At 38.8% G+C, this 23399-nt stretch overlaps 1 protein-coding gene across 6 annotated transcripts in view; it reads right to left on the bottom strand.

Moving 5' to 3' along the window:
• The window catches only part of SREK1 (splicing regulatory glutamic acid and lysine rich protein 1), a 324223-nt gene that overhangs the window by 155418 nt on the left and 145406 nt on the right, over positions 1–23399 (bottom strand). The gene's annotated exons all lie outside the window — the stretch shown is intronic.

Below are 23399 nucleotides of genomic sequence, written 5' to 3' on the forward strand. Positions count from 1 at the left end.
TTTGCCCTGTATTATTTGTATTTATAAAATGACAATTGTATAGAATATTGTTTCTTTTTATACTTTAATAAAATATGTTCAATATAAAATTATAACTATTTGAGGCTTGTGCGGATGGGATCAGATGGTTTTTGGGACCGAGCTTGCGGGGACGGGGCGGCGATGGTTTTTAAAAAAAAATTTCAGTCTTAGTAGTTTGCTGGTCCACGAAATAATTATTTTATTTCCGCCGGTCCATAGGTGTAAAAAGGTTGAAGAACACTGCCTTAGAGAGTTTCCCTTTGTAAATTTTCCTGTTACACTATACGGACTAGAGTATGTCCCCATGAACCTACAAATCTTAAATTCAGTTCCATAACTGGCCTGGAACTTAAGCTGGCCTGATGCCTTGACAACATATTTATTTGGCTCATAACTTGCTGGCGCCCGATATTTTTAGCTCACAGTGAAAAAAGTTTGCTCACAACACCCGCCCGCTTAGAGGGAACACTGATCCTGTCCACTAATTATTGGAGGCGACTTCAACCAAACTTAAGATCTCTATTTAGATAGATCATCCTCGTGCAAACTGTCCAAATCTAAATCTTTCCTGGAATTACTCAATCTTAAAAAGAATTACTCTTTTGTTGATCCATGCCGAATACTAAACTCTAAGGGCAGGGATACTCACACTTTTCCCCTCCGCATAATACTTACTCCAGAATCAACTATTTTCTCATCTCTCCTTCTTTAACCCATACATTGACTAATGTTATCATCCACCCAATTACTCTCTCTGATCATACGGCTATCTCTCTGCACCTCGCTATCTCTTCTCTGTCTTCCTGCACCCCCACATGGAGACTTAATAATCATCTTCTTCTTGACGAAGAGATTTCTGAAAAAAATTAAACTTTTCACATTTGAATTTTTTACTCTTAACTCTACTGATCCTGACATTTGCCCTGCTATTATCTGGGAAGCATATAAGGCCTCCCTTAGAGGAGAATTGATCAAACTCTCCTCTTGGAAAAAGAAACTCCAACTCCAAAGAGAAAAAGACCTTGAACAATCTATCAAATTGCTAGAGTTAAGTCACATGTCTGTTCCTACAAATAACTCCTTAGTCTATCAACAAATTTTGAATATAACTCTATTCTCTCATACAAAGCCAGGCAAGATCTGTTCTTGCATGCCTCTGGTCACTACATGGGTGATGTCAAGGGGAAACCTTTAGCCAAATATCTCAAGACAAAATCAAAGAAACTCTATATTTCATCCATCCAAAACACCTCTGGACAAATTGTTACCATGAAAGATTTGATCACCGCACAATTTGAACACGTCTATTCTAATCTTTACCAATCAGAACTCTCCTCGCCAGACTCAGTTATTGACTCTTTCCTTGACAAAATAGATCATCCTCAATTGACTGATTCCAACAAAACTGAACTGGACATTCCTATTTCTTCTTCAGAAATTGCAATGGCAATTTCCTCCTTGGCTAATAACAAAGCACCTGGACCAGATGGGTTCACTAACGAATTCTTCAAAAAATTTCATGATCTCTTAGCTCCACATATGCTTAATTACTACAACTTTCTACATCAAACTCCTGATAACCAATTTAATTTCGCTGATGCCACCATCATAGTTTTCCCCAAACCAGACAGGGACTCCACCCTAGTTAAAAACTATAGACCTATATCCCTCTTGAATTTAGATTATAAGATTCTGGCCAAAATTCTGTCTCTAAGACTCAACAAAGTAATTTCCTCTCTTATACATAAAGACCAAGTCGGTTTCATTAAAAACCGCTACATTGGAGATAATTTACGAGTTTTCCATCATATTAATGTACATGTTAAATTGCTTCAGGATCCTGTGGTGGGTCTCTCCATTGACGCTGAAAAGGCATTTGATCGAGTTGAATGGCCATTCCTGCTAAGGGTCCTTCAATGGTACAATTTTGGACCATATTTCACCAATTGGATCAAAACGTTATACTGGCAACTAGTGCTGCCCGATTCACAATTCAAATCAGTTCACCGATTCACTTTGGGTGAATCGATTCAAATCAATTTAAATTTTTAAAAAAATCGGCTTCCCGATTCGGACCCTCTCCCCTCGCCCCCTAAAGCAGAAGCGACAGCGCAGCTCTTGCTGGCCACTGCTGCAACTGTTTTAGAGGGCGAGGAGGGAGGGTCAGTCGGGAAGTGCTGCATCCGGATTCCCTCCTGGCCTCCCCGAAACTATGCACACCCCCCCCCCCGGGAAGACCTGTGTTCCCCGAACCGTTTACCTTACAGCTTCAGCCGAAGATTGCGGTTACAGCTTTTTGCAGTGCAGTGCTTTGAGCTGTTTCCTCTGCTGCGGTCCCACCCCCCCCCCTCCTATTAACACTGACTGTCTCTGTTACAGGTTTTATTTGCACTGTTTCTGTTGTGACTTGAGGCTCGGGGAGGCATCTTTCAGTGCTCTTAAACACCTATAGATCCACTTTGGAGTGGGTTTGTTGATGTGTTCAGTTTGGAAGGATAAGGGGAAGAGGGGGAGTGTTGGGGGGGAGGGAGGATGGATGGTGGGGAGGGGAAGATGTGAAGTGTAATGTATTATGGATAACTATGAGCACCTTATCGCTGTTTGATTTTCATGCTTTTGGGAGAAAAGATCCTTTGTTTTGTTTTCACGGCCTTGGGTTGAACATTACATTACATTACTGATTTCTATTCCGCCTCAACCTTGCAGTTCTGGGCGAATTACAAAAGAGACAACTGGACAATTCCAGGATATTTACAGAGAGAATTCTGATCCTGGGTTCTCTGCGCTGGATTGGGCAGGGTTTTGGAGGGCCTAGTTTGCACTCTAAGATTCTGACTTACACTGACTTTATTTCGACTATCCTGGGTTTGGCTGTGAGCCTGGCATGGTGATTCAATGTCTATGATGCACTCACACATAGTACATTTACACCATCTTTTATGCTCTTAGCAAACACGATGCAAATTGTTTCCTGGAATGTTTCAGGAATAACATCCCCAATTAAAAGAACTAAAATACTGAATCAGCAGAAAACCCATCTCACTGATTTAGAAGCTGGGTAGATCCTGGGTGGATACAGTCTATGCGGCTTCTGCCCCTCAGAAACGAGCTGGCATGGCAGTATTAATTAACAAATCCGTACCCTATAAGGCATGCCTGGTGGAGAGAGATCTGCAGGGTCGTTATTTGTTGCTTCACCTGACAGTGGGTACTTATTCATTTCACCCAATGCTTATGATCACTTTTTAAACGTATTACCACTTTGCTGTTGGAGCGGGTAGCTGATCCTGTGTATTTGTCAGGGGATTATAATCAGGTTCTAGATCAGAGTAGAGATCGTTCTGCTACTGGAGTCCCCCAGGTAGGAACGGCGACTTGTGGCGTACCCTATCATTGCGCAGCATTGGATTTGGTTGACCCTTGGCGTTTGCTACATGCAAATGAACGTGATTATACTCACAGGTCACGTGCACATGGAACGCTCTCTAGGATAGATTATATTCTTACCACTTGACGTTCCTTTATTAATATTGACTCTGCGGACATTGGCCCCATAATTATATTGGATCACTCTTTGATTTGGGTATATGTGAATCTGGGCTTTGGACTGCAGGGCACAGGGCGTTGGCGTTTTCCTAGTTACTTATTTCAGGACGATCACTTTAGCACTTTTCTGCAAGCCAAATGGGAAGAGTTTTGGGAGTTTAATGGCCAATATCGTCATGACCCGGACTAATTTTGGAGTACAGCTAAAGTTGTTCTCCAGGGGGACTGCATTGCCTATGTGATAGCTAGAAATCGATAGTTGTCTAGGGGAATCCTCTGCTTAGAATGGGACTTGGCGGTGGCTAAATGTCAGTACAATAGTCAACTATCCCCTATGGCAAAGGAAACTTTGCTCTCTATTGAGACGGCTCTTAATTCCCATATACATGAACTTATGGTTAAGATGCAGTTTTATCAGAAGTTTAAATATCACTGGTATGGGAATCGGTCGGGGAAATTGCTAGCTCAATTAACGAAAAGGGCACGCAGACAGAGATTTGTCTTGGGACTTAAGGATGGTTTGGGGTGGCTACAACATTCCACTGATCAGATAGCAAGGCTTTTTCTGGAATATTTCCAGGATATTTACGAGAGGAGGGATTAGGGAGCAGGTCCTCTTATAGGAGATTATCTGGTAGACTCTGGTCTGCCCAAATTGACAGACCAGGATGTTGCCTCGTTAAATATTCCCATTACTATTAGAGAATTACAGAGGGCTATCCAACTCCAGCGGAATTATTCTGCTCCGGGGCTGGATGGCTTTACTGCTGAATTTTACAAATTGTTATCTTCTCGGATTAGACCGTCCCTGTGAGACTATTTTGCTCATGTTACAGGCAAAGGCCAATTCCCCCTGGGTGCCAATGAGGCTTTGATCACCTTAATCTTAAAACCAGGTAAGGAGGTGTCCTCCCCAGAATCCTACCGGCCCATTTCACTCTTAAATGTTGATATTAAAATTTTGGCCAAAATTTTAGCAGATAGGCTTTCTCCCTTTCTTCCGAGACTAATTGGGTCAGAACAAGTGGGTTTTGTGTGGGGTAGACAGGCAGTACAGAATGTTTGAAAGGCAATATTAGCCCTGGTGCATGCACAGTCTCAAGCCATACCCATGTTATTAGTTTGGATGCGGCTCGAGCCTTTGATCAGGTGGACTGGACATACTTGTTCAGGTATTGGACTACATGGGGGTGACTGGCTGGTATGCTCAGGCCTTAAGAGCCTTATATGCATTACCGGTGGCATATAAATAACAGACACCTTCCCAACAGAAAGAGGCACCCAACAGGGTTGTCCATGGTCCCCACTTCCTTTTCTGCTCTATCTGAAACCTTTCTTGCAAACTGTATCTAGAGATCCTGATGTAATGGGCATAGCTTTTTCGGAACACACGGTAAAGGTGTTGGCGTTTGCTGATGACTTACTCTTTACCTTAACTCAACTGCGTCATTCTATCACTCATCTTCTGTACTCCCTCAAAGAATTTAAATTTTACTCGGGTTTCTCACTGAATTGTCTAAAATCAAAAGCTTTAGCTATCCCAGCTACTTTACAAGATACCTGAGAGGGTGATTTTCCCTTTTCGTGGGCTCCTACATTGGTCAAATGCTTGGGGGGTATGGCTTCCTCATGATGTTACTACTATTTATACTTGCAATATATCCCCCTTATTAGAGGAAACATTGCAGTTGCTTAAAATCTGGACAACTTTCACATTGTCAGTGGCAGGATAGGTGGCTCTATATAATATGGTGTTATTTCCCAAATGGTTGTACAGGTTTCAGGTCCTCCCACTATTGTTGACCCATGCTCACAACGTCCAACTTACTAGAGGGCTAAAACGTTATCTCGGGTGGGGGAGGGGGGTAAAAGACCATGCATGCCGCTATCCAGGATGTGCCTTCCCAGGGAGATGGGGGGATATGGCTTACTGAATATTCGTTGGTATGCAATGGCCTGCCAGATGAGGCATATTAATGACTGGTTTAGAGGTACATCTTGTTTTTCTGCAACACCATTAGAACTGTCACTGCTATCTCCATATCATATTAGTTATATGTTGCATGTTTCAGCCCCGTCCCTCCATTCCGTGTGGCACAATACCCAATATTGTGTCCAGCTTTTGTGACCATAGGTCTGAACATCCAACAATCTTTGTAAAGTGGCCTGCACTTTGACTGCCTTGTCCAGGCACCCCCACGGGAGAGTCCACACACCAATCTGCCAGAGGTCAGGCAAACTCCAGTTTGTAGCTGGACTGAATAACATCCAGAACCTACTAGTTGGATGAGATGTGTACCAGGTCCTGAAGGAATGCCGAGAGTCTGCCCCCATAAGAACATAAGAAACGCCTTCACCGGATCAGACCGAGGTCCATCTAGTCCGGTGCTCCGCACACGCAGCGGCCCATTTAGGTACTCCTTTTTGGAGACCTGACTTTACCGTATCCCTCAATATGATATGCAAGAAGGTGTGCATCCAACTTGCGCTTGAATCCCAGTACAGTAGTCTCCGCCACACAAAAATCCTCCTCCTCACAAAAATCTAATGGATCCACCAGGACGTCCCATTGTATCCAGCAAAGGCTCTATTCTCGAGCCTCTATCCTCCTTTGTGGACATATTTCTTCATCCCATAGTGTCTAAAGGATTTTCCTATTTAAGGGATTCCTCTCAATTTTTTGATTAAACTTTCAGAGATTGTACACCCTGAGGAAATCACTTTGTTCGTCACGTTTGACGTTAAGTCATTATACACTATCATTTCTCAAGATATCATTGCAGAAGAATTTCTTCAAAATTATTTGAGCAACAACAGAATTCCCATTCAGTTCATAATACAATTGATGTCTTTAGCCATGAAAAGGAATTATTTTCGATTCATGGATAGATTTTTTCAACAAGTGTCAGGGGTAGCCATGGGGGCGACCATGGCTCCCTCAATTGCCAACCTCTTTATGCAAAAATTTGAGAACACATGGATCATCAACAATCCCTTTTCTGACAAAATTTTGATGTGGCTACGTTTCATTGATGATGTTTTTGTTGTCTGGAAAGGCTCCTAAGATGATCTGGACAACTTCTACACGTGGTTAAACTCTAGACATCCGAAAGTTCAGTTTAGCATGACCTGCCACCCAGATCAGATCTCCTTTCTTGATGTTTTAGTCATCAAAGAGAGTGGATTCATTACAACCACGGTATACAGAAAAAACACAGACAGGAACACGTTTCTTAATTTTTCAAGTAACCATCCTAACCCCTTAAAACGTAGTCTGCCCACTTCTCAGTTTTTCCGCTATCGCCGGCTATGTTCAGATACCCTGGATTATAAATCCAAGAGTAAACAACTGTACTCCCGACTGAAGAGTAGGGGATACCCTCCAGCAGTCCTAAAGAAAGCTTACAAAAGAGCTAAGTTCATCAACAGGGATCTCCTTTTTCTCCCACGGGAAACTGAGCAAGAGGAGAACATTGCTACTTGTGTTTTGGAGTACTCTCCCAACATCAACAACATCACAAAGATATTGAGACGACATTGGAAACTTATGGATCTCCACCCCACGTTTAGAGACATCCACTTCAGGATAGCATATTCGCGGCAAAAGAATTTCAAAGAACTTCTAAGCCCATCGGACATAGTGGACTTATGTCCATCAGTAATTCAATCCACAGAGCATTTCAAGTGTGGAAAATGTTCCACTTGCACGATAACTTTGGAACTTTCAGACTTTTTCATTCATCCGTTAACAGGTCAAACTTTCAAGTTGAAACATATAACCTCTTGCATGTCCACCTTCATAGTCTATGTCTTTATCTGCCCTTGCCCGAAGATTTATGTCGGCCAAACCACTCGCCCTTTTAAAACACGGGTGACGGAGCACAAAAGCTGCATACGTAACAACAGATTACAAGCACCTATGGTTACACATTGCTTGGAATGTAATCACAGTTTGTGGATTTACAATGTTGTGTGATTGATCACATTAGTGAAGATTACAGACAACAGCGGCTCTTGCGGGCAGAACAACAGTGGATTCATAGACTAAACAGTGAAGAACCAGATGGACTGAATTCAAGACTTGTGGAGTTTATTCTATTGAACTTTTACATCAGCTTTTCTAGATTTAAGTCAGTTTGAAATTAAAAATAAAAAACAAAAATATACATAGTTACATAAAAATCTACAAAATATATGTAAAATGACAAAAAATGGTAGGGATTTTTCACTTAGATTTGTAGCTATACACTCTCTGCTCGTTTGTTAGTCTTCTAGTGTTCTTGCATTTTTCAACGTCATTCTTCAATGTTATCTAGTTAAGTTTTTCTATACGAGTCAGCATTTATTCTCCCTCAGCAGCGCTTTTGCTGCGTATTCACTTCCGGGTTTGTTACCCAGGAGAGTTATATTAAACCCAGTACAGTCGTGGCGCAGCCATCTTTTGATCATGAGATGCGGTTCAGCGTCCTGTTTAAAGGTATGTCCCAGTGGCTTCTTTTTACATTTTTATATTTTTTGAAGCTGTGCATCTATCCAGTCTATTGATAAAAGTTTCACTGTATTCTGGTTTTAGTTTGATCGGATCGCTTTACACCCTGAGGCAACAGATATGTGAAACGCTGGCCACCGTCGGTGTACCGATCAACTGAGAAGATGAGTGGACATTTCCTCTATCTTTTTGCACGAAACAGCCCTGCTTTAAGTTTACATATTGTGGGAGCAAGATTGGAGGTTTTTTGCCAGTGAGGTGTTCGCCCAACCACCTTGGACCACCATTGTGGTAGTGGAAGGGTTCCAGTCTGAGGCTTTTTCCTCCATTCATTTGAAACTCCCTTTATTGAAACTGTAGCAGTACTGTTCACTTTTTTTTGTGACATCTATCATATTGTTTTTGTGAAAGTGTATATTCTAACATTATTGATTTTCACACATCCGAGTTGCTTTAGCTAAGATATTTAAGAAACATTTTGCCTTATTGAAGACCTTACCGTGTTTTGAATCAAAACGCTTTATATTATCATTTTCCAGAAATAGAAATTCAAGTGACATTTTATGTCATACTTCTAAATAATGCTTTGATCATACTTTTGAAGTTACACAAGGTAAGCATTATCCTTGTGGTCACTGCTCAACACGTGACATGATTAACGCTACGATTTTTCCAAGATAAGTTTGGTAGAAATTATTCTTTGAGACATCACACCTCATGTCAGTCCAAAAATGTCATTTATTTATTATGCTGTCCATATTATATTGGCCACACATCTAAAACTTTGGTTACAAGATTAACTGAACATAGGAGTTGTTTAAATACTAAAAATATCTCAGAACCTTTAATAGCATATTGTGTTGAATAGAAACATCAATTTAATACAGTGGTGCCTCGCATAACGGACGCCTCGCACAGCGAACGCTGCGCACAACGAACTTTATGTCTTGATTCGTACAACGAACTTCGTTTCACACAACGAAGTCGCCCGAGCTGCATCCTTCCGCGCAGGCACTGCGCTTAACTGCCCTCTCTCCGCCTGGCTCCCTCTTGCCCCCCCCCCGACTCCCCGACACGATCGGGGCAAGAGGGAGCCCAAGCCCTCTTGCCCCCCCGACTCCCCGACACGATCGGGGCAAGAGGGAGCCCAAGCCCTCTTGCCCCCCCGACTCCCCGACACGATCGGGGCAAGAGGGAGCTCAAGCCCTCTTGCCCCCCCGACTCCCCGACACGATCGGGGCAAGAGGGAGCCCAAGCCCTCTTGCCCCCCCGACTCCCCGACACGATCGGGGCAAGAGGGAGCTCAAGCCCTCTTGCCCCCCCGACTCCCCAACACGATCGGGGCAAGAGGGAGCCCAAGCCCTCTTGCCCCCCCGACTCCCCGACACGATCGGGCCAGGAGGGAGCCCAAGTCCTCCTGGCCACGGCGACCCCCTAACCCCACCCTGCACTACATTACGGGCAGGAGGGATCCCAGGCCCTCCTGCCCTCGACGCAAACCCCCCCTCCCCCCAACGACCGCCCCCCCCAAGAACCTCCGACCGCCCCCCCAGCCGACCCGCGACCCCCCTGGCCGACCCCCACGACACCCCCAACCCCCTTCCCCGTACCTTTCTGTAGTTGGCCGGACAGACGGGAGCCAAACCCGCCTGTCCGGCAGGCAGCCAACGACGGAATGAGGCCGGATTGGCCCATCCGTCCCAAAGCTCCGCCTACTGGTGGGGCCTAAGGCGCCTGGGCCAATCAGAATAGGCCCGGGAGCCTTAGGTCCCTCCTGGGGGCGGGGCCTGAGGCACATGGGCCCAACCCGACCATGTGCCTCAGGCCCTGCCCCCAGGAGGGACCTAAGGCTCCCGGGCCTATTCTGATTGGCCCAGGCGCCTTAGGCCCCACCAGTAGGCGGAGCTTTGGGACGGATGGGCCAATCCGGCCTCATTCCGTCGTTGGCTGCCTGCCGGACAGGCGGGTTTGGCTCCCGTCTGTCCGGCCAACTACAGAAAGGTACGGGGAAGGGGGTTGGGGGTGTCGTGGGGGTCGGCCAGGGGGGTCGCGGGTCGGCTGGGGGGGCGGTCGGAGGTTCTTGGGGGGGCGGTCGTTGGGGGGAGGGGGGGTTTGCGTCGAGGGCAGGAGGGCCTGGGATCCCTCCTGCCCGTAATGTAGTGCAGGGTGGGGTTAGGGGGTCGCCGTGGCCAGGAGGACTTGGGCTCCCTCCTGGCCCGATATTGTCGGGGAGTTGGGGAATCGGCGGGGCAAGAGGGCTTGGGCTCCCTCTTGCCCCGATCGTGTCGGGGAGTCGGGGGGGCAAGAGGGCTTGGGCTCCCTCTTGCCCCGATCGTGTCGGGGAGTCGGGGGGCAAGAGGGCTTGGGCTCCTTCTTGCCCCGATCGTGTCGGGGAGTCGGGGGGCAAGAGGGCTTGGGCTCCCTCTTGCCCCGATCGTGTCGGGGAGTCGGGGGGGCAAGAGGGCTTGGGCTCCCTCTTGCCCCGATCGTGTCGGGGAGTCGGGGGGGCAAGAGGGCTTGGGCTCCTTCTTGCCCCGATCGTGTCGGGGAGTCGGGGGGCAAGAGGGCTTGGGCTCCCTCTTGCCCCGATCGTGTCGGGGAGTCGGGGGGGCAAGAGGGCTTGAGCTCCCTCTTGCCCCGATCGTGTCGGGGGTGCCAAGGACCACACGGAGTCACCCACCGTACCACCCGATTCGGGTAAGCGCAGGTATCGGTGGGTGGCTTATTTGCGGGGGGGTGCCTTATTTTACATTTTTTTCTAAAAAGGGGGGGCTGTCTTATTTGATGGCCCTGCCTTATCATCGGGGAAACACGGTAGAAAAAAAAAAAATGAACAGTTAAGTCCCAGTTTTTGCCGCTGAGACTCTGCCCTCTCTCACTGTAAAATTAGACTCTACTTAGTCTGTCTTTAAATTTAAAAAATGTGTGTTGTTTTAAAAAACAATTATGTTTTTAGATGTATCTAAATAAAAATAATAACCAAAAATTTATCTTTTTTTATGTCATCTTAGCATATTTTATGCTGCAGAACGAATTATTTTTTTTTACATGTATTCCTATGGGAAAACGCGTTTCACATAACGAACGTTTCACATAACAAACTTGCTCCTGGAACCAATTAAGTTCGTTGTGTGAGGCACCACTGTATGTTTAAATGTATAGTCATTGATCAGATAAATGAATTGCTACGTAGAGGTGACATCAAAAGAAGGTTGTGGCAGAGAGAACAGTAGCGGATTTTTCATTTAAAAACTTTACATCCTGTGGGCTTGAATATAACTATTGAATGGCAACTGTTCTTTTGTAGCCTATATATTTGCTTGATCCATTGGTTTCTATTATCTTGAAGAGTGGTTCATTTAGATTTGATTGCAACAGTGGTGCATGATATGATGAAGTCATTTAAAGGCGGCTAAGACAAAACTCCTTTGGTTGGGCCTAAGATTAGACTTCCTCCCTTTTATTGTGAACTTAGACTCGGGAGAGTCTCTGAAAATTGAGTTTTCCTCTTCAGTATCAGCCGCCATGTTTCGCGGAAAGTTCGACTGCTTTTTCCATCAACAGTATTTCTCCATATTGGTCCAATCAATCATTCTAGCACGTCTGGACTACTGCAATTCAATGTATGTGGGCTTATCTAAGGCTAGTCTGCAAATACAGCTGATACAGAATACCGCTGCCAGACTCATTTTTGGCAAAAGTAAGTTTGACCAGTGTGTCCCTATTGCTCAGAGAACTACACTGGCTCCCAGTTCACTTGAGAATTCAATTTAAATGCATTTGTATTACATTTAAGACTTTATTGGCTTCTTGTCTCTTTGGACTGGAATGTGTGTAGATCTTACCTGGCCTGAAGCTCTCAGAAATTAAAACTCTCCTTTCCTTCTGTTAGGGGTAAAAGTAAATCTATTAAGCAATTTAGTCATTCATTCTCCTTCAAATTGACAGAGCTCTGGAATAGCATGCCACTATTGTTAAAAAGCTTAGGCCCCTTCTTATCATTCAGGAAGGCTTTGAAGATAATTCTGTTCACCAAACACTTTGGAAATTAACTATTTCTACCTCTCCTGCTTTAGCTCTTTACTTGTTTTGTATTTTTCCTTTTCTTAATGTTAACCGAGTTGAGCTCCAAATTGGCTGATGACCCGGTTTATAAAACTAAGTTTTAGTTTAGGCTCCTTAAAACGTTCTGTGTTCGTAATAGCCATGACCATTTTGAAAGAATAAGATGAGTTGCTGATTGAAGATGGGTTTTGGAATTTCTTAAATTATTTTCCCCTATGTAGCCTATATTGGCAAAACAGATGTAACCCCTGTTGGGAACTCCTTTGAAAAGAGAAACAGCATAGGGGCTGTTTTGATGACTGGCACTTTTTTTTTTTTTTAATATTCTTTATTCATTTTTTAAATCTTCCAACAAGTGAATTACACATAATAAAACAATTTTCAAATATCACTTGTATTTACATTCCAATATTCCTATATGATATAATAAATACCCCCTTATTTTCCAATAATCCTAATCCATATGATAAATATTCTCACCCCAACCCCACCCCACATATATATTACCCATGTGCTAAGATATCTGATCATTAAAGTAATTAGTCAATGGCCCCCATATTTTCTTAAAATTATGAATATTCCCTTGTTGTAACGCTATCATCTTTTCCATCTTATATATGTGGCAAACTGAATTCCACCAAAATGTATAATTTAATTTAGTATAATCTTTCCAATTTTGAGTAATTTGTTGCATGGCGACCCATGTCAATATTAATAATAACTTGTTATTATTTGCAGAAATCGGACTCCGAGTTCTCATTGCTGTACCAAATAATATAGTGTCATATGAGAGTCCTACATGATTTTCTAATAATTTATTAATTTGGGGCCAAATTAGTTTCTAGAAAGCATTTATACAGGGACAAAAAAAAATCAAATGATCTAACATCCCCACTTCTAATCTACAATGCCAGCATCTATTGGATCTAGTGCTATCTAATTTTTGTAAACATGTAGGGGTCCATAAAACTCGATGTAACAAAAACATCCACGTTTGACTCATAGATGCTGATTTTGTAGACCTTAATCTCCAGGACCAAAATTGTTGCCATTGAGATGCAGAAATCCCCTGTCAAATCTCAATACTCCAAATATCCCTAAGTCCAGTTTTCTTTTTTTTTTTTCTTTTTTTTTCTTTAAAAATCCATATAATAATTTATACCATTTTGCGGCTTGGTGTCCCAAAAAGTCCACCTGAAAGCAGAGGACCTGCAAACTATATTGAGAATTAAGACCCTTCCATTCAGGGAACCCTACCTGAATAACCTGCTTATGACTGGCACTTTTGAAAAGGAAGATACCTTTAGAAGATCTGGGATGAAATTCAGATAAGTGTCATATTTACAGTGAATGAACTTGTTTGACATTTTTTATATATACCCGTGTGATTCATCAGATGTTTATCACTATTGACTAACACAAAATATTTTGAAAGGAAAATGAGTGTGTGTGTGTGTGTGTGTATATACATTCATACATTACATTAGTGATTTCTATTCCGCCAATACCTTGCGGTTCAAGGCGGATTACAAAAGAAGTTATCTGGCCATTTCCAGAGGGATTGAAGAGTAGAGCGAGTTGTTTCAGAGAATTGGGATGAGTCTTGCCGGTGTTAGTTTGTCTTCAAGGATGTAGTATAATATGTCTAGGTGATAACTACATCAGCAGTACGTTTGCTGTTTATATTTAATGTTTTTACATCGATACATCTGCGTCCATTAATATACACCTACCCATCATTAAGGGTCAATCCATTGGGGCGTGGCTTGGACGCGCATGAAGACGGTCGGATAATAGGAGAGCTCCGTACAAAAAGACCTTGAAAGAATTAATAAGTCGTAAGAAATTGAATAATTTATAAAAATCTAACTAGTCTCATGAGTAATAAAGAAGAAAAAAAGATGGCAACTAGAAAACAGAACAAAAATGACTTTGCGGTATCGGGTAGCAGTAAGAGAGCAAAACCTGAACAGGAGAGCGGATTAAAAATGCCAGATGTAGAGGTTATGAAAGAACTAAAAGAAATTAAAGAAATGCTCTCAATTATTACTAAAAAAGTTACTGATTTAACGGAAGATGTCTCTACCTTAAATAAGAAGATGGATTTGTTAGAAATAAAATCAAACAACTTAGAAGAAAGAATGCTGACAGTAGAGGAAGAAGTAAGATATAACCAAACGGACAGGAAAAAAATTGAAATACTCACTAAAGAGCTGGAAGATTATTCGAATCGCGAAAGAAGAAGTAATGTCCGTCTGATTGGCTTGCCAGAAGGAGCAGAAAAAGGAAATCTGGTTACATTTATTGAAAATTTATTACCCAAGTTACTTCCGTTACAAACAAAGTTTCCCATAGAGGTTGAAAGAGCACATAGAGTGCCGTTAAAAAAAGCAGTAAATCAACACGGACCAAGACCATTTATTTTTAAACTATTGCGGCACCAACAGGTCATGGAAGTATTACAGTTGGCAAAGAAAAACAAAGGTTTGAAATATCAAGACGCATCTATTCATCTTGTACCGGATTTCGCTAAAAGTACAGCTATAAAAAGGAAGAAGTTGCTCGATTTAAGACCAAAGTTAAGAGAATTAGGAGCAAAGTATGGATTAGTCTACCCTGCTAACATGAAAGTGACTATTGGAAATAAAACTTTAACTTTCGATGATGCAGAGAAATTGGAAAATTTTATTCAAAATCAAGATATTCCAATGTCTTCTTAATTTTAATGATACATCTTTCATTTCTATATTTAGATAAGTGAAATATATTTTATTAAAAAAGATTATTTTTGTTTTATAGTGGAAAGATAGCAATGATTTGAAAAATAACGGTATAGAATGTTTTTCAATCAACTCAAATATTCTATTAATGATATTCTAAATGGAATTGAATGAAATCAATATTCCATAATGGAAGAGTTAAACATATTAAGTGATGTTACAATATACTAAGTTAAAGATATAATATAATTTGTAAGTCCAATGGCAGTGAAAGTCCCAATATGTATAAGTGAAGTTGCTACCAGTCGTCTCAGTCAGTAGAAACAGTGATAAGGCATTTCTCTAAGTGGATTATTAATGTAAATTTAAAAAAAAAATAAAAAAAACCGGAAAGATTTTAGTTTCTAGTGGAAAGAATTTATTGAAATTTCATTATAATTCTATAACCTATAAAAGAATGTTGTTAATTTTTAGAATGTATATGATGGGAATATGATGATTATGTGATTAATAATTAAAATAATTAAATAAGATGTTTATCGGGCGGGTGGTTTCTCCTGTTGGGGAGATTACTATGGAGACACATACTAAATATATTGATAGGAATGGTTTATAAAAAAAAAATTTTTCCGGAAGAAGAGAACGAGAAAAAGATAAAAACTCATATTGAATTCAAGAAACTCACATTCCCGAAAGACAATGCGAAAGGAACTACGAACATTGGATATAACACCGGAAATACCAATATAGTTTCAAAACTAATGGAAGTTCAACCAAATGACATAGATACATCATATAATTGTTCTATATCTACTTTCCCAAAAAAAAAATATATATATATATACAATGGATTAAATCCCAGCTCTTGGTGTCTTTTGGATTATATCGGGAAATGAAGAAAGAAGAAAGAAGAGGAAACGGAAGATTAGAACAGAATACTACTTATAAAAACAAAGTTTGACTAAAACATATTCGATATATCCCTTTTTATAAGGGGATTCTCCTCTCTTCTAGACATATATAATATAACCTAAAAGGATAGTGACATATGAGGTGGTGTGTGCTTCTGTGGTGGTTTCTTCCATGGGGGAGGGCTCTCTGCTCGTGAATTCATCAGACACGTATCATTGTGTTCCCATCATACTTATAATATGATAATAATATAAAAAATGAAATATAGGTTTTGATGATTAGCTGTTTTTAAAGGTTTTTAAATGTAATAATTTCATATTAACAAAATAGTAAATAGAAGTACAACAAAAATGAAATTAATATCTTTACCTTTAGATATATTCTAAGTTTACAAGTATATAACTATAGAATATAGAATCTTAGGATTTTTTTCATAATTGCAATAAATTTAAATTGTATTGTATCATCAATATAACAATATATATTTAATATTATCTATTTGAACTTTATCTTAAATATTTAATGACTTAATTGATATTTTATAATAAGAAAAGGTCTTTATGGAGTGTTTTATTATCGATCTATGATGCGTGATTCCAAGTATACACAATTTTTAATTAAAAGGGTGGGTGGGGAGGGGGGGAGGAAAAGGAAGGTGGGGAAAAATAATATAAATTTTAGGGATAAGGATTTAAAAATAAGAAATGAAATTTATGTTAAATATGTGCGGATATCTGATCAAAAATTTTTTATTAAAATTCAAATTCAAATTTATTTAATATATTAAATGGCGATAAAAAATTTTTCCCTTAACGTCAATGGTCTAAATCACCCAATTAAAAGGAAAAAAATATTAAGTTTTCTTCAAAAGCAAAATGCGGATATTTACTTCCTGCAAGAGACACATCTTACAGGGTTTGAATCTAATAAACTAATTGGGGGTTGGGTTTCCAAATGTTTTTTTGCTCCTGCTTTAGGGAAAAAAGCTGGAGTAGCTATTCTTATAAATAAGAAATGTATAGCAGACTTTAAGTTAATAAAATTTGATTCATTAGGAAGATGGGTACATATTAAAATGGATCTGAGAAATACAACCCTGAATTTATTCAATTTATATGCTCCTAATTCAAATCAAATGGAGTTTTTCAAAAATATTCAACAGATATTATTACCACTGGCTGCTTCTAATTTAGTAGTAGCAGGAGATTTCAATGCTGTAATGGATCCTATTTTGGATAAAAAACCAAGTAAAATTATGAAATCTTTAGGATTAGACAATTTAATACAATCTTGTAATTTAGTTGATATATGGCGTATCCTTCATTTTAATGATCGGGAATATTCTTTTTGCTCACAGGTCCATAAATCATTTTCAAGAATTGATTATATATTTGTTTCTAATAATATAGCACAAAAAGTAATAAAAGCAATTATTGATCCTATTATTATTTCAGATCATGCTGGTGTGTGGATTGACATACAGAATGATATATCAGCTTATTCTAAACCAATTTGGAGATTTGATAATGCTTTACTTGCAGATATGAAATTTATAGAAGATATTAAAATAAAAATACATGAATTTTTTCAAATTAATAATTCGGATAATATAAATATTGAAATTTTATGGGACGCTTATAAAGCAACAATGAGAGGAAATATATCATATTCTGCATATATGAAAAAACAACTTAAAAAACAATTTATAGAATTGGAACATGAAATTAAATTATTAGAACAAAAATTAATTGATAAATGGGAATATGATACATTGCAGAAATTATTAAAAACAAAAGTTAAATATAATGAGATTTCTTCTCAAATTGTAAGGAAAGATATGTTCTGTCGGCAAGTACATTATTATGGAAATTCAAATAAAGCTGGAAGACTATTAGCAAATTTCATTAAAGCAAAAAAAAGAAAATCTAAGATTATAGCAATTAAGGATAAACAGGGCAATACACACACTAGCAATGAAGATATAATAAAACAATTTCTTGATTTTTATAAGGATTTATATACTTCTGATACTTATGAAAATAAAGAACATGATGGTATAGAATTTTTAAAATCATTTATTGGACCAAATATTCCGGATCATATAAAAGGAAGTTTAGAAAAACATATATCTTTAAAAGAAATAGAAATAGCATTGAAAGCTCTTAGAGTTGGATCCGCTCCAGGTGGAGATGGATATACTGTTGAATTTTATAAAACATTTCAAAATATTTTATTACCTTATCTATTAAATTTATATCAATATCAAATAAATAATGGAAATATATCAGGAACTATGGCTGATTCTGTTATAATTGTCTTGCCAAAACCAAACAGGGATCCGACATTGATAACAAATTATAGGCCTATATCTTTGATGAATGTAGATGCTAAATTAATTGCTAAAGTGTTGGCTATAAGATTAGCAAAAGCTCTTCCTTTTATCATTGATGTACATCAAACAGGATTTGTTGCTAAAAGACATTCTTCGCATAACACTAGATTAGCATTTCACTCTTTAAATTTAGCAAAAAATTTAAATGATCCAGCTTTTCTAATATCATTAGATGCAGAAAAAGCATTTGATAGAGTGGAATGGAAGTTTATGTATCAAACTTTAGAATGGTTCGGTGTAGGACCTGGCTTTATTAAAATGATTCAAACATTATATAGCTCCCCTGGAGCAAGATTAAATATAAATAATAACTTATCTAATAAATTTAACTTGCTAAGGGGAGTTAGACAGGGTTGTCCTTTATCTCCCTTACTATTTGATATCGTTCTGGAACCCTTATTAATTGCAATAAATCAAACTAAGGGAATAAAGGGAATCACATTTTCTAATTGGGAATTTAAATTATCTGCATATGCAGATGATATTTTATTATATTTAAGAGAACCAGAAGATACCATTCCACATCTACTTAACTTAATAGAAAAGTTTGGAAAAATTTCTGGCTATAAAATCAATTGGGAAAAATCTGAAGTTCTTCCAATTAACATCCATTGTACTAAAGGATTATTTGACTCATTTTCATTTAAATGGAAAGATGAAGGAATAAAATATTTAGGTATTCATATAAAATCTACAATTGATGACACAGTAAAAGAAAATGAAAAACTTTTATTAAAGAAAATAACAGAAATGTGTGAGCAATGGAATCCTTTACATCTTTCTTGGTGGGGAAGAGTCCAAACAATTAAAATGATGATTTTACCTGTGGTTTGTTATCAAATGAGTATGATCCCAATATTTTTTCAGGGGTCATTTTATAAAAAATTAAACAGTGTGCTTACAAAATTTGTTTGGTTTGGGAAAAGATCCAGAATCGCTTTAGCATCATTACAAAAAACAATCAAGGAGGGAGGGGTAAATTTTCCAAATTTCTATAGGTATCATCAAGCCTATATATTAAGACAGGGTATGTATTGGATCCTCCCAGATCTCATGGAAAATATACCCGATTGGTTATATTTAGAATGGCGCCTCATGTTCCCTTTACATCCAGAACATTTCATTAGTATAACAATGCCTAAAAGATATAAAGATCACAGAATTCTAATAGATACATGGAAAACATTAAGATTTATAAACAATTTATCACCAGATCCATTGGCTAAAACATTAAATCAATCTATTTGGATAAATTCCAGGATCAAAATTGGTAGATTTAAAATAGTATGGAAACAATGGATAAAAGCAGGTATACGTACCTTAAAAGATGTAATATTAAATGGATCACTGCTTAGTTTTTCACAATTGCAACAAAAATTTGAATTAGACAAAACACAATATTTTAAATGGATGCAATTGAAGCAGGCTATTCAGGAAGGGTTCCCTGAATGGAAGAATCTTGACACTCATTATAGTTTACCAATCCTTTGTTTTCAAGCGGATTTTTTAGGACACCAAGCCGCAAAATGGTATAAGATTATATATGGATTTTTAAATTAAAAAAAAAGGACAGGACTTAGGGACATTTGGAGTATTGAGATAGGACAGACAATTTCTGCATCTCAATGGCAAAAATTTTGGTCCTGGAGAATACATACTACAAGGTCAGCATCTATGAGTCAAACATGGTTGTTTTTATTACATAGAATTTTATGGACCCCTACGAGATTACAGAAATTAGATAGTAGTAGATCTAATAGATGCTGGCATTGTAAGATAGAAGTGGGGACATTGGACCATTTACTTTTCTTTTGTCCCTGCATTAATTCCTTTTGGAAATTAATTTGGCCCCAAATTAATAAATTATTAGATAATCACGTTGGACTATCATATGATACAATATTATTTGGAACAGCAATGAGAACACAAAGTCCGATATCAGCTAACAATAATAAACTTTTATTAATTTTAACAGGGGTCGCCATTCAGCAAATTACGCTGAACTGGAAAGACTACACTAAATTAAACTACACTTTCTGGTGGAATTCGACTTGTCATATATATAAAATGGAAAAAGTACTGGCATTACAACAAGGATATATTAAAAAATTTAATAAAATATGGGGACCATTGACAAATTTTTCTAATGATCAGATATCATAGCACATATATAGAACATATAAGAAGGGCAGGGAGGGGAAATTATTGTAATAATATTTAGATATAAAACTCTGATAAGGGGGGGGGTTTAATTTACAATGTAAGAACAATTATTAAAAATTTTCAAGTGTTTAATATAAATGAATGTAATACATGTATTTCACTTGTTGTAAGAATTTTAAAAAAAGAATAAAAAATATATTGGAAAAAAAAAAAAGGGTCAATCCATTATCACCACAGTTTAGAGGAAAAAATTAATGATGGGAGAAATGTTAGGGCTCTTCAGCCTGAAGAACAGATAGCTGATGGGAGATATGATAGGGGAACAACAAAATGATGAGAAGGGTGAAGCAGGTAAACTTAGAATGGTTGTTTCTCCCATTCAATAGGTAGCATTTCTAGAACTGTAAAATTAAGCTGTGGAATATGTAACCGAAGATATGGTAAAAGCAGTTAGTTAAGAAAATTGGGTTTAGAAAAAGGTTAGATAAGTTTCTCAGGGAATGGGTTATAAACTTATTAATCAGGGAGATCTGGGTATGATTAACAAAAAATGGATTAACTATGAAGTTCTGTCAGATACTTATTACCTCAACTGGACACCACTAGCAACCGAATGCTAGGCTTGATGAACCATTGGTCTGAACTGATATGGCATTTTATGTCATCCCTGAAGGTCCAGAGCTCAACCATGATCAGGAATTGGGTTATTCTAGCTACATTAGTTACAAGGAATTTATCCATTGTTTTCTCTCAAATGATGTATGTGACTATGGGGCTCATTTTCAAAAAAGAAAAACATCCCAAAAATGCCATAAAGGGGCAGGATGGGCATTTTTTTTGCTATACCCTTCTAATTTGCTATTTTCAAAGCCCGCTCTGCAGACAGATTTCTATAGCGGTTGTTTGCAGCACATCTAAATCTCAGAGGGACGTGTTGGTGGTGTGGTTTGGGCGGGACTAGGGTGGGCTTCTGTTTTGAATGTTTTTCTACAATAATTGAAAATTTTAAAAAAATGTCCAGGACACAATTTGGACATTTGGGTCTAGACGTGTTTTAACCATGATTAAGTGCCAAAAGGGTGCCCAACTAACCAGATAATCACTGGAGAGATGAAAGAATGACTTCTCCCCTACACTCTACCAGTGGTCACTTACCCCCTCTCACACTCCAAAGATGTGAATGAAACAAAACATACCTGCACCTGTATGATAGCTTTAAATGTTATGGCCTGTCCTAACAGAACAGCAAAGCAGATTCCTGAAGCAGCCTAGAGGGCAGTGCAGTGAACTAGAGAGATTGGGACCCGGGCCCATATCCTACTCTAACTACTATACTTATGGTGGATTATGTGAGCCTTCTAAAACCCACCCAAATTCCACTGTACTTACATATGGTTCAAACCACAGTTGGGTACAATAGGTTTTTGGTGGGTTTTAGAAGGCTATTCGCACACTATAAGGAGGGATATAGTGAGATCTGTACCTGGGCCTTTTCACATGAAGCTCAATGCTCTGCTGGGATGTCTATATGGCTAGTCTACTAAAAATGCTGGCCCTCCCTACATCCCAATGGCTTGCTTTGTGTGTTTTTTACTTTTGGATGGGGGTTGTTTGTTTGTTTTTAATAGTTCGAAAAGATAGATGCACTGAAAACAAAGCACATCTGAGAATAGGCCATTTTTTGAAACAAAAGGATAAGATGCTTTTCTATTTCAAAAATGGTCATGTTTGCTACTGGATTTGTGTGTGTGTTCCGCAAAATGTCCAAACTCAGATTTGGATGTCATATCAAAAATGCCCATCTACAATAGTCTTAACATTGATGTGATGCGATATATTTAGGCCTGCCTTAAAAAAATAGAAGGCTACAGCAGATGCATAATTCAGTGGCTTGGTTACTTATGGGTTGCAAAATTTCACCAGTTGCCCACAGGTTCTCAAACATGTTCCATATGGGTCCAGATATCTTTCTTCTTCTGGTTTGTAGCAGCAGTTCATCTCTAAAATCATCATGGGAGCTAGAATCATCCTGCATTTGTTTTGAATAATTTGCAAAATCAGTTAAGATTCTTCTAGACTCTGTATGCTTCCAGAATTACCATCACTGCAGAATCATCAATAGAAATCTGGATAAGTAACAGAGAGAAGACAGACATCTGGACCCAAAGCCTGGCTATACATACCAATCACACTCACTGGTTTCCAAGGACCCCTGATGAAAGCATAATTCCGCAGAAACACAAACCGTGTTGGGTCCAAACTACATGTTCACCTGATTGCAGTTGCCATTTCAGACTGGCTCATATTGCAGAACAGACAATTTCTTTTTACTGCAGCAGACTGCTTTTATGAACCATAAGTTTTATCACATTGTTGAACAGATAACGTATTTTCAGCACAAGCTGTAAGCGCATAGTTTTTATATTTTTAATAAAGTTTTCCTGTGTCATCCAGAAACCATTGTTCATGGTTTTCCCAGTCTAGTGTGGTACATAGGTCTTTCTTTTTATTTTAGAATGTATTTTTTCATGATGGCAACAGGAGATTTAGCTTATTCGATCATAATTAACAGGAAAGATGCAAATTGTGGTGTTTCCTTTCTAGGGCTACAGTCTGACCAACCTATGATATCAGAACAAAACTAACGTGGATTTTACAGCAAAACATTCCGGACACATGATACTGCATTTCCGTCATGCTTGCCTGCATATAAAGAATCACAAGTACAGTATTTTTCATTATTCCTACTATTTACATACTGAAACTCCTATTTAATTTTTTTTCTCCTTTAATTTTATTGTATACCGCTCAGTATTATAATGAGCGGTATATCAAAACTTAAATAAACTATTTGACACCTTCCAAGCCTGTTATCTATGACAACCTTGACGTGGCAACAGAAATATTTTCAGATAACTTTGGGTATTTCTGCATTTTATCTCACCTTATAGAGAATATACATCTGACATCCATGTCTGATCAGTCCTACTAGAAGAACTGGAAAAAAGGAATCTGGAGACAGTGTATAAAGCACGGCAAAAAACTAGGTTTCTGTGGATACTTTGGCTATGGTACAGAAAATCATAAAAGC

This window comes from Geotrypetes seraphini, chromosome 1 (genome assembly GCF_902459505.1).
Source record: "Geotrypetes seraphini chromosome 1, aGeoSer1.1, whole genome shotgun sequence".
NCBI lineage: Eukaryota > Metazoa > Chordata > Amphibia > Gymnophiona > Dermophiidae > Geotrypetes > Geotrypetes seraphini.